This window comes from Planococcus citri, chromosome 2 (genome assembly GCF_950023065.1).
Source record: "Planococcus citri chromosome 2, ihPlaCitr1.1, whole genome shotgun sequence".
NCBI lineage: Eukaryota > Metazoa > Arthropoda > Insecta > Hemiptera > Pseudococcidae > Planococcus > Planococcus citri.
Window position 1 is genome coordinate 31,538,636 of NC_088678.1, and position 13,079 is coordinate 31,551,714.

The window sequence follows — 13,079 nt, forward strand, 5'->3', positions numbered from 1 at the left end:
TGTGCAGTAAGGTAATGGGTCCTGTGTCTAGGTTTGGAGCTTGAGTGCGATACCCTATGTCAGCAGCTCTTCTAAGGGCCATTTTTGCTATTGCCAGGTCAAGTGGGAGCATCCCAGCAATAACAGAGGCTGCAGTATCAGACACTGTCCGATAAGCTGAGATAATCTTCAGGTTTGTTGCTCTCTGAGTTTTACGGATTTTTTCTAGAACGCATGTGTACTTCAGGGCTGGCAGCGTGATTGCTGACCCATAATACCAGAGTGAGTTGATCAGCCCCTGCGCCATGATTTTCCTTGCTTCATAACCATAGCCATAGGTGCGTCCAAACAATCTATTTATAATGTTGAGTGACAGTTGAGATTTCTTGTGTATGTTAGTGAAGTGTGGTATAAAGGTGAGTTTTTGATCAATTATCACTCCAAGGTATTTGATTTCCCTAGAGGTAGTGACTAGCTGACCATTTACTGTTATTATGGGCTCAGTGTGGTGCTTCCTAGTACATACCATCACCTGGGTTTTTGCAGCATTTAGGCTTAAACCAAGCTTACTCAGCATAATAGTGAGTTGGGTGATGGCAGTTCTGGCATTCTGTTCCAGGGTATTGATGTTTTTGGCTCCAAATACAAAAAGCAATTTCGAATAATTCTCTTTACACATAGGCATATACCATACCGCATTGTAATTTCATAATATGATACGAACCAGAAAAATTGTTTTGTTACTTTTTTTCACTTGTATTGAAGAACAAAATATTTACCTATTTGAAAATAGTTACTTTTTTTTGTTTTATTTTTGTTTGTTATCTTTTCTTTTCCTACCATTTTCATGAGGTGTTGACGTTGTCCATATGTGCGTTATTCTCTCAGTCTCACTGTCTCAGATCAGAAATCTAAATAACTTTTTGGCCAAGTTGAAAAATTACAAATTTTGAAAAAATTGTCTGATGCGGCTCAAATTTGGCAAAGAGGTAGTGAAGAGAGAAGACTGAAATGACATCCTAATTTTTTTCAGCCCCCGGCGAAATTTTTTGTGCCTCAAAATCCAAATTTTGGGTACAGCCCCACCTTTTGGTGCCTGAATGGTCCGAGCATCCGTAAAAAAATGAGCGTCTTTTTGGGTGATCTGGAGGCCGTCTACTGATATTTAAAATTTTTCTTCAATTTTTCGAGAAAATTGATTTCAGGTGGGCCTGTACTTTGATTTTTGATATACCTCACTGGCAATAATTTTTTAATTGAACCCCTCCTCCCATAAAGACGTCCTCGAGGGGTTTCAAGTGGGTCGGGCACCTATTTGGGTCACAGGATCGTAACCAGCACCGCCTACAAAAACGTACATTTTCTGATATGAAGATAGATTTCAAACAAGACTCGAGACTTCAAGATTTGAATACCCCCCCCCCCTCCCCGGCACAAACACATTTAAATACCCAAATTTGGGTAAGAGAGTTTCATATTATTACAAGAGAGATATGAAAATACTAAGTACCTATATAAATAGAGAACTGCCAATGAAGCACAACATTTAATTTACTTATTGTTGTGCTTCCTCATCCTTTTTAGTTTTATTTTTTATTGAAGGCAATTCGCCTCCAGCTCCGGCTCCGGCTCCGGAGATTTTTTTGTGAGTGCCTCCGCTCCAGAATTCAGAAATTTGTGGCTCCACTAGAAAAATTTTAAGTAGCTCTTTACTACAATACAACATGACAAGTACCGGTGTCGTTGAAGTTGCCGCTAAATGATTCAAACAACACAAATTGTTATTATAGTCCAGTCAAATTAGCTCATATTTTTCTGCTACTGGGGGGGGGGGGGGTTAATTGGTCAGCCCTTGCATCCAATGGAGGCAGTTGAATGTGCGAGTGTAGCAGAAAATCTGACGTCATATTCGTGCTCAGCAGTATCAAATCGTAAGAAAACTACACGAAAATCATCAAAGTAAATTTATTTTAAAAATCTTAAAAATTGAGGGGTGAGACTGAGGGGTCCGGAGGGGCTGTGTAGGTGTAAAACAAAATCTGACGTCAAATTCGTGCTCAGCGGTATCGAATCATAAGAAAACGACACCCTACTCATTGATATTCATGTTTCTCAAAATTTCAAAATCGCCCCCACCCCCCTAAGACACATTTTTTCAACTTTTCAGCACGGCGCACCAAAGCAAAAATTTTGAAAGAACTACATGATTTTTGGGGGTCAAAAATACATCCAAAAAACGTGTTTTTAAAATTGTACCTCGCAATCTTGATTGTTAATAGGCATAAAAAAATGAAAAAAAACGCCGTTTTGAGGGGTAAATGTAAATATGAGGGGAGGGGGTTGAAAATTTTTGTGGGAGTACCTACTAAGGATATACATAACTCCCAGAAAAATTTTCAAAATCAGTTAAAATGGGACTGAGAAAAGTGTTATTGAAATTTCAGAAAAGGGGGGTCACCAAAAAGGGGAGGGGATGTGAATCTGAAATTTCCCACGCGCAAGTTCCTCCATCGTACTCACCTTCCATGCTGATATCAACTCGAACACTTTCGGGGACCATTTCACCCCTCTTAGGCGCCTATAGCCTTTATGTATTTTTCAGGAAACCCCCCTTTTTTGAATGGTTCCAGCCCCGCCCCCTTGGGGGTAGAAGGACAATTGATACATCACTAGATCGGAAATTTGACGTAGAACACAAAAATAAAATTATTTTCGACGTAAAATCAACTGCTCGCGAGAAAATCGCGAAAAACGGTGCTGGGGGGCACAAATGTGGGTCTGGGGGGAGAAGCTCCAGGCGGATTTAGGGTGGGTTTTAGTATGTCATTTAGGACACCATCCTGAGCATTTTGGTGCAAAAAAAATTTCCCCCCCAATTTATTCCAGGTGAAATTCCTATTTGACTGTATTATTAATATTTCAAAAAGAATTTTCTCCATGGCATATTGCATTGCAACACTGACATTATACCGTGGGTCAAATGTCGCATGGGTCAAAATGTTCCTAAGGTAATATTTCCCTCTTTAGTTGCGATGATTTTGATTCAAATTCTAACCTGAAACTAGTTATTTCTGTATTTTTTGCAGGCCAGCGAAGAATTAGAAGAGAGAGAATCACTGGCACAGATCACAGCTCCCGGAGAAAATACATCGTTGGATGACGGCGAAACTTATATCGGTACATTTAGTCTTCTGCTCACTTCCATTTCACGTCTTGAAAGCTCATTGATTAACTAACGTTATTCCTTTATCGTAGAAAAATACACCAAAAGTGTCAGTGCTGTTGAAAGTATTCTGACATTGGATAAACTTCGACAAAGTGTCGCCGTCAAAGAACGATTACTAGCTCGAGGCAACAATAATAACGCCGCTGATTACCAAAGTGCTGCGATGAGGAAAACAGCCAGCGTTCCTAATTTCTCTCAGGTACTAAAATACCTCCATTGAAATACTTCCGTCTTCAATTAGACCTATATCTTGATACGTTTTCCAATAATCCGACGTGTTTTTATCTCATTCCTCGAACAGATTATGCGATTCGACAGTTTCGACTGGTCCTTCAACATACTTACCAGGGAGCCCAGAGTGACTCGACGAAGACGAATAGATTTTGGAAATTTTCAAACGAGAAGTTTAACAGAACACTTAAATGTACATTATGTAATGTTGTGAAATTTGGAGTTGGGAAATTGCGATACCTAACAATATTGATCTCCAAAGCTAAATTTCAAGTTCAAAGATGACCATTGACCACACGCCAAGTTGATGAAAAATTCATACAAAATTCTGCTACCTGAAAAATGTTTTCACTTTCCTTTTCCTAAATTTTCATAGGACTTGCGAAGCAAAAATTTCAACTCAATATTTCATTTGTTTTTTTTTTTTTTAACAACTACATATACCTAATGGAGGCAAATTAGCAACATATTTCAAAAATAAAAACATTTTTGGCCACCCAAGCTTTTATGATGAAAAATTGTCAAGGGTGGTCCCCTGAATAATCCCTGAGAATTACCACCCCACAGACCCCTTGCTAATTTTTTTATGGGGGGGTTGAACCCCCCCAAAATGGGTTTTTTGAAGTTTTATCCTCGGGGGTTGACTTTACGTGCTGAAAATTTTTGTGGGGATACTTACTGAGGATATACATTACATCCTGAAAAATTTTCAAAATCGGTTAAAATGGGGCTGAGAAAAGTGATATTGAAATTTCAGAAAAGGGGGGTTACCCAAAAAGGGGAGGTGGTGTGGATCTGAAATTTTTCACGCGGTAGTTTCTCAATGGTACCTACCTTCCATGCCAGTATCAACCCGAACACTCTCGGGGCCCATTTCACCCCTCTTAGGCACCTATAACCTTTATGTATTTTTCAGGAAACCCCCCTTTTTTGAATGCTTCTAGTCCCACCCCCCTTGGAGGTAGAAGGACAGTTGATATGTCACTAGATCGGGAATTTGACGTAGAACTCAAAAATAAAGCTATTTTTTACGTAAAGTCAACCCCCGAGGATAAAACTTCAAAAAACCCATTTTGGGGGGGTTCAACCCCCCCCATAAAAAAATTAGCAAGGGGTCTGTGGGGTGGTAATTCTCAGGGATTATTCAGGGGACCACCCTTGACAATTTTTCATCATAAAAGCTTGGGTGGCCAAAAATGTTTTTGTTATGTCGTCAGCATATTCTTATCTTAGTTTAGTTTAGCTAGATTACTCATGCCGTATGGCGTATCTTAGTTTTAAAAATATCAAATCAGTCATGTACTATTCTTGCTTAAATAAACATCTCCGATGTGGTTCGTTTGTCCGTTCTCTTCAAGTACGTTTTAGTGGCGACGAGGATGGGATCCTCAAGTGCGTGTATCCCAAAATAATGTACAAATTTTCGCGATTTTGCGCATTATTTTTTATTCGTTCGTGATGATAAATGACTAAAAAGAAAAAACGTGCAAAAGAAGTTATGGCTGCAAACGGTTTTCCTGCTCTTTTTTCCGAGTTCAATGCTGGGGTTGAGGATTTTGCAAGTTAAGGTGCACTGGGGGAAGTTGGAATTCGGGGTAAGTTAGAAAACTTGCTCTAGAGCCTAGAGGTTTATATCTGGCAACGTGCCACTAAAGGTGACTTAAGGGTACTACCCTTACTTCATCACGGCATAAAAATTTTCGTGATTCAGTTTCATTTTAGATGTCTTTGGTTCAATTGTATTTTGTTGTTGTTTTGAACTTATTTTGAATTTGGTCTAAAATACAGACTTTCTATTTCTTAGTTTTTCGCATATAGCGGACGAACCGTGCGTCCTAGTGAAAATCTGATGAGAGTGATCTCAAAGAGAATTAAATTCTCTACAATTTTGTTTCTATGCAATTTTTCTAGGACGCTCAGTTTGTGATCTATGCCTCTGCAAAGTTTAGCCTGTTCTGACTTCCCCCAATTGGGGTAAGTCAGGACAGTTTATATTTTATTCCACTGAGCGAAAGCTACTGTGTCAATCCCGCTCAAATTTTTACCACAGGTTAAGAACCCTTATGGGAACCTACATAATAAATTTTATCCATATTGGTTCATTAGAAGGGGAGTAATAGCTGGTCAAAGTTGAAATTGCGAAAAATCATTCTGACTTGCCCCGGTGCACCTTACCTCGATCGTTTCAACTGCTACATCGATTGCCTAGGAATTACTGATCTTCAAAAGCCAAAATTCTTCATTGCGAGTGCTGGTGCCGAAATTTTTGCCCTTGCCCGACGCTTAGCAGCTCCCGAAAATCCAAAGGACTTGGATTATGATAAATTGACGAAATTGCTTACCGATCATTATCATCCTGCACCTTTGGAGGACGTTGCACGTCATATTTTTCGCCACAGAAAGCAAAAAGATGGTGAGTCTTTCAACTCGTTTTATGCTTCATTGAAAGAATTATCTCGAGACTGCAATTTTGCCGATCAAACGCGTCTTGATGAAGAATTGAAAGCTCAAATTATTGGTGGTACCAATGACGGAACTTTACAAAAATATTGCTTTGCTACTCCAAAATTGGCCTTGAAAGATGTCGTTGCAAAAGCTGTTGCTTCTGAACAAGCTACCAAAGGCGTTGACCATTTTAATGCACCAAATGTCAAAGCCTCAGAATCATCTTCCGTAAATCGAGTCAATGAACGAGTTAATAAAAAACACTTCCAGAAGAAAAAGTCGAATGGTTCAAAGAATTATGCTTCAAATTCCAATTCGAATTCTACAAATCCTGGTGCTTCTCATGCGTCATGCCAATTCGTCGAAATCAAATTCTACTCCAAATATGGTCGTTATCTGCTACCGTTGTGGGAAGAAAAACCACAAAGCTCCGGATTGTCGTCATAAAAATGCTGTTTGCAGTTCCTGCCAAAAGGTTGGTCATCTCAACACTGTTTGCGGAAAAAGTAGGAAAGAATTATTAGAAATTCAAAAACCTGTGGCTGAAAATAAATCATGTAACGTAGTTGATATTGGGCAGCTTGGTGAAGAAAATTTACCTACAATTGCTGATGGAGATGATCCACCCCTCCCAAAATTTTCATCGATGTGCAAGTTGAGGGAAAAGCTGTCAAATTCGAGGCAGATTGCGGTTCTGGTTTCACCCTAATTTCAGAGAAAACATTTCGTGAGCTCAATCTTAGTGAAAAATTGCGACCTTGCAAATTCGTTTTAAAAACTTATGATTGTGGTATAGTGCGTATTCGTGGATATATTCCAGTGCATGTTAACTTCAAAGGGAAATCATATCGCCAAGTATTGCGCGTCGTTCAAGGCAATTATGACTCCGTTATCGGTCGCGATTGGCTTCTGCCTATGAATATTGGTATTCGTGAGTTCATAGAAACAAACAAGATAAGCGTTTCTGTGAATTTAAATTTAAAAAGCGAAATTGACAAATTAGTATCAGAGTTCTTGGAGTTGTTCTCTGATAACATAACCAACGTGCCGAATTATTGTGCTGACTTTAAATTGAAAGCTGACGCAACTCCAGTCTTCTGTCGCGCACGTACTGTTCCTTTTGCTCTCCGCGAGGCAGTTGATAAAGAAATTGATCGCCTAGTTGCCGCCGGTATATACGTGCCTGCTGAGTCATCCGAGTGGGCAACGCCGATTGTACCAGTTATCAAATCTAATGGTAAGATTAGATTAGTTGGCGATTACAGTGTAACGATAAATAAAGCCATAATACCTGAAGAGTATCCTATACCAAATATAGAAGAGGAAATACTTCAAGATTTTGCGAACTGTGTGCATTTTTCAAAGTTCGATATTAAAGAAGAGAAGCCTACATGCTTCTTGGTGTTTCCGAGGCATGTTCCAAATTATTGACTGTCAATACTCCGAAAGGTCTTTTTTACGTTACAAGTTTGAATTATGGTTTGCAATGCGCCCCTGCCAAATGGCAACGTTTTATTGAAAGTATTTTCAAAGGTTTAAAATGGTGTAAATGGTTTTTTGATGATGGAAAAATTTCGTCAAAAACTGCTGCTGAGCATTTGGCCCGAATGCGTAAATTTTTCGAAATATGCAGAGAAAATAATTTACGTTTGAATAAATCAAAATGCGATTTTTTGACAGATCACTTGAAATTTTTGGGTTTTGTTGTGGATAAAAATGGAATCCATAAGACCACTGAAAAAATTGATCTAATTTTGAATGCCAAATGACCTACGAACGTCACCAAATTGAAGTCCCTTGAAGGATTAGTAGGTTATTATTCTTGTTTTGTGCCAAATTTCAGTGATAAATTCGCACCTTTAAATGCTCTGACTCGGAAAAATGCGAAATTCGATTGGTCAGAAGAATGTGAGCAAGCTTTCCAGCTCATTAAAAATGAAATTGCCTCAGAACGTGTTTTATGCCACTTCGATCCTGCTAAACCATTAATTTTGGCTACTGATGCGTCCCCTTAAGCTATTGGAGCTGTGCTGAGTCATCAATTTCGCAAAGGCGAGCGCCCAATTGCTTTTGTTTCTCGCACTTTAACAGAAACAGAGCGCTGATATTCTCAACTTGATTGTGAGAGTCTTGCAATTTACTGGGCTGTTAAACGTTTTTTCAATTACCTTTTTGGACGAAAATTCATTTTATTCACCGATTGCAAACCCTTAACTTCAATTCTTGCTGCTCATGCTGCCAAGCCATCGTTGAGTGCTACTCGTTTGTTGCATTATGCACTATTTTTGCAAGGGTTTGATTACAAAATTCGTTATCGCCGAAGTGAAGGCAATAAAAATGCTGACTTCGCATCACGTTTTCCTTGCCAAATTGCAAATTCAAATCAAATTGATGTCCCAGCTTGGTGCTACACAAATTTATTTCATTCGCTTCCAGTCAAAGCAGCTGAAATTGGAGCTGAAACGTTAGCTGAGACATCATCTGCCACCCTGCTTCGCCAGTTACGAGGGGAAGAGCCCTGCCACATGAAAACTGCTGAATTGGCTCAATACTCACTTCAAGACAACTGTATTCTTCGTAATGATCGAGTATACATTCCTGAAAAACTGCGTCAATGTGTTCTCACCGAATTGCACCAAGGTCATCTTGGTATGGTGAAATGTAAAAGTCTTGCTTGAAGTTATGTGTATTGGCCTGGTATAGATCATGACATCGAAGATATGGTCAGATCTTGTGCCAGTTGTGACCAAAATGCTAAAAATCCGTCAAAATGTGTTTCTCATCCGTGGCTGCCCCCCTCACAGCCATGGCAACGTATTCATTTCGATTTTGGAGAAATTGAAAATACCAATCTTCTTATAATCGTTGATGCCTATGCAAAATGGCCTGAAGTTTTCGTTGTCAAGTCAACCAATTCTGCTCAAGTCATCGAATGTTTTGAGAAATGTTTCTCACGTTTTGGTTTGCCCGAGGTTGCTGTCAGTGATAATGGGCCTCAGTTTGTTTCAGAAGAACTGAGGGAATATTTTCGCCAAAATTGCATACATCATCTGACATCTCCGAGTTATCATCCTCAGTCAAATGGGCAAGCTGAACGATTTATGCAAATCGTTAAAAAGGGATTAAAATGCACCCGAAATGGTCCCTTTATCAAACGTCTTCAAGCGGTCCTACGTTCATATTGCCGTGCACCTTTGTCCAATGGAAAATCGCCTTTCGAATTGATGTTTGGGCGAAAAATGCGAACTGTAATTTCTGCGGTCAAACCGATTTCCAAATTTGAGCAAAATTCTCAACTGTCGAAAAGAGAATTTTGTGAAGGTGAAAAAGTTAAATTTCGCCTATTTTGTGGTCCTAAAAAATGGGAAGTTGGATCCATTTCTGGTAAACTGGGAAATGTAGTTTACCTTGTTAAATCTGGCGGTAAAACTCATCGCCGTCATATAAATCATCTTTGCCGAACCAATTTGGATGAATTCAATTCTGCAATTTTGATCGATGATCCTGCGCCTGATTCTGCACCAATTATACCTGATCAAGCTGAGCCCGAATTGCCCATCCAGCCTCAGCCGGCAGTGCGTCGATCATCACGTATTCGTCGACAGCCCCAGTGGTTTCAGCCTTCTTAGAGGGGAAGAGTTGTTATGTCGTCAGCATATTCTTATCTTAGTTTAGTTTAGCTAGATTACTCATGCCGTATGGCGTATCTTAGTTTTAAAAATATCAAATCAGTCATGTACTATTCTTGCTTAAATAAACATCTCCGATGTGGTTCGTTTGTCCGTTCTCTTCAAGTACGTTTTAGTTTTTATTTTTTAGTCCAGTCATTAAAGAAATTTTTACAGGAAAAATGAATATCAAACAGATCTTTTGCAGATATTGTTCACAGTGGTCCCCTCAACAACATACTAAAAGTCCCCGCCCCTACGGGGTCCGGAACCCCCTTAAAGGGGGGTGGGACCTCCCCCAATTTCAGTTTTTGCCATTTTCTCCCCCCCCCCCCATTGCATTTTAGCGAAAAATATGCAATACATAAAAGAATCTACGTCAAATTTCCGATCTAATGACGTATCAACTTTCCTTGTAGGTTCAAGGGGGGTGGAACCACAACCATTTAAAAAAGGGGGGTTTCCTGAAAAATACATAAAGGATATAGGCGCCTATGGGGGGTGAAATGGTCCCCGAAAGCGTTCGAGTTGATATTAGCATGGAAGGTGTATACCATTGAGAAACTTCCGCGTGAAAAATTTCAGATCCACACCCCCTCCCCTTTTTGGGGGACCTCCCTTTTTTGACACTTCAATAACACTTTTCTCAGCCCCATTTTAACCGATTTTGAAAATTTTTCAGTATGTTATGTATATCCTTATTAGGTATCCCCACAAAAATTTTCAACCCCTTCCTCTCATATTTACCCCTCAAAATGGTGTTTTTTTCATTTTTTTATGCCTATTAAGAATCAAGATTGCAAGGTACAAGTTTAGAAACACGTTTTTTGGATGTATTTTTGACCCCCAAACAACATGTACTTTTTTCGAAATTTTTGCTTTGGTGCGCCGCGCTGAAAAGTTGAAAAAATGTGTCTTAACCGGTTGGGGGGGGGGGGTGGGGTGAAATGAGAATTTTGGGAAACATGAATATCAATGAGTAGGGTGTCGTTTTCTTATGATTCGATACCGCTGATCACGAATATGACGTCAGATTTTGTTTAACACTCACACAGCCCCTCCGAAGCCCTCAGCCCTCACCTCAATTTTTGATATTTTAAAAATAAACTTACTTTGATGATTTTGGTGTCGTTTTCTTACGATTCGATACTGCCGAGTACGAATATGACGTCAGATTTTCTGCTACACCCACACAGCCCCTCCGAAGCCCTCAGCCCCCTCCTGAATTTCCACTATTTTTGAAGTTAGGCTACTTTAACAACATATGGAATATGACGTACTGTCTAAAAAAAACTTGAGGGAATTGGTTGTAGTTTATAAATAAATGGGTAGTTCTCAAGAAAAGGTCAGTTTTGATATGCATAATTTTGAAAAACAAAAATCATTTTTTTCAAGTGGGAATCATTTGCATAAGTAAGTGTCCCACATCCCTTTTCTAGTGTTTGCCTCAATTCAATCCCCCGCACTATTGCCCCTGGACCCCCTCCCCCTCCCCTCCCCAAATAGCAATAATTAGGATTCGACCCTCATCGATGTGTAATACGTCGGTTGATATGTATTCGAGGTTGTAGTACATATTCGAATCGGGAGTTATTTTTTCTAAATTTTGCTTGTATTATTGTGTTATATGTCGACTAGCGTGATTGTCCTTCGGCTTCAATCTCAACGTTTTTTCGTTTCATGCCTTACTTTCTGGACATTATCTGATTCTTAACACGTAATAAAAGTGTACCTACTTATCATGTAAAATAACTTCCCTTTCTCAATTATCGTTTTTGGCGGGTCCATTAGAGTAAATAAAAACACAAGCTGAAGGACACAGATTTTTCTAATCTGAATACCGTAAAATCGAGCAACTTGGGACAGTTTTCACTTTGAAATCTTATGGATTTTGATATAATGGACCGAAATTATTCATTCAAGTGTCAAAAGTTAGAAGGCGGTCTGTACTTCAAATATCAAATTTAGAAAAAATTCTACCCCCTCCCCTTAATATATTTTTTTTTGAAAATGTGTTGTCCCAAGTTGTACCCCTAGTGATTGTAACTTGGGACAAGCAAAAAAATGACGTTGAATATCAAGTTGTATGCTCTAAGAAACATCAAGGGACACCTTAAATGAAGAAAAAATGGATCACAAACCAATCCCCTCCCCTCCCCATATCAAAACACACGCTGAAAAATGACCAAATTCCTTTTAAAAATTGATGGTCTGAAATTGGTCTTTTTTGGAAAAATTTATCAAAAAAATAACAAATTAAACTCACAAAACTTACAAATACCTAGATAAAAATTGAACAAAAAATGAATTTTTGGCAATTTACTCCTCCACGCATCAAAAGGAACAAATAAATTTTACAAATATGTAAAAATTTAACAAAAAAATGCATTTTTGGCAATACACTCCTTGATGCATTATTGCATTAAGAGGAATAAATAAAACTCACAATAGGTAAAAATTTAACAAAAAAAATAATTTTCTGAAGTACCTCATCACCACAGAAATAATACACCTTCCTCTTTTCCTTCACAAGAATTAGTTTTTTGATGACTTGGTCATTACTGATGCACCATGTATCAGGAATCTGAGGTCGTTTGAAACTGATAATTAGTCATCTTCGATTTTTGGACCTTTCCACAGCATGTCGACCTTGATTTGATTTCCTTGATTTGATTTCTTTGGCATCCAATATTTTTTTCCAATACCTGACTAATGAAATTTTTAGTCGTTTCTGTTTTAGTTTCAAAATTATAGATCAATGAAGCAAATAAAAAGTTGCCTTCCTTGACTTCAATTTTATTTGTATTTTCATTTGAAAAAAAAAACCATTGCTGGGGCCTGGATTAACAAGTAAAGTAGAGAAAGTAAAGCTTCCTTTATAGTGGAAATAAGCTGGCAATAGACAATTTCTACAGAAAATTGTATAGACTTTTGAACTTAGACTTTTAAAATATGTAATAACATTTTTCTTATACATTCCGATGATTAATTCACTTTGATAAAAAGTTCTTAACTTTATATTTTGTTCAGTTTTCCAAGTAAAAGTCAAAATACTTTAACTTTTATTTAGAAAAATTCCATGGAAAGTATAAATATCTCCATTTGAATTCATGCATTCAATTTAAATTTTCTGTGGAACTTTTCTATGACCACTATAAAGGTAACTAAAGTTTTAAAATCTGTACGAATTTTTGATTGAGCGAGGTTTTTAGAAGTTTCGGATAATTCAGGTTGATTGACATCTTAATCGGATTGAGGGGGGGCGGGGGGGTCAACAGCAGCTTCAAACTTTTTCCAGGTATGGTATGCGGTAGAAACCTTTTTTTGCGAGTGAGCAAGTGAGCTGTAACAGCAAAAAAATTCTAAAAAAAAAAAAAAGGTTGAAAATACTGGTAAATTTTTTATTGTAAAAACTTGGGACAAAAAAATTTTTTTTTTTTTCAGACAGCACTCCCTTTAACATTAAAAATTTCATGAACAAATTACCCTAGAAAATTGCGCGATGTCTCAAATTGAAGCTTGAGAAATTA

At 38.2% G+C, this 13,079-nt stretch overlaps 1 long non-coding RNA gene across 1 annotated transcript; it reads left to right on the forward strand.

The window, feature by feature from the left end:
• The first annotated feature begins 2,931 nt into the window (after positions 1-2,931).
• On the forward strand, positions 2,932-3,896 carry LOC135835423 (uncharacterized). Its single transcript, XR_010556886.1, has 3 exons — positions 2,932-3,156; positions 3,235-3,404; positions 3,507-3,896. It is a non-coding gene; the product is annotated as an uncharacterized LOC135835423 (long non-coding RNA).
• The last annotated feature ends 9,183 nt before the right edge of the window (positions 3,897-13,079 follow it).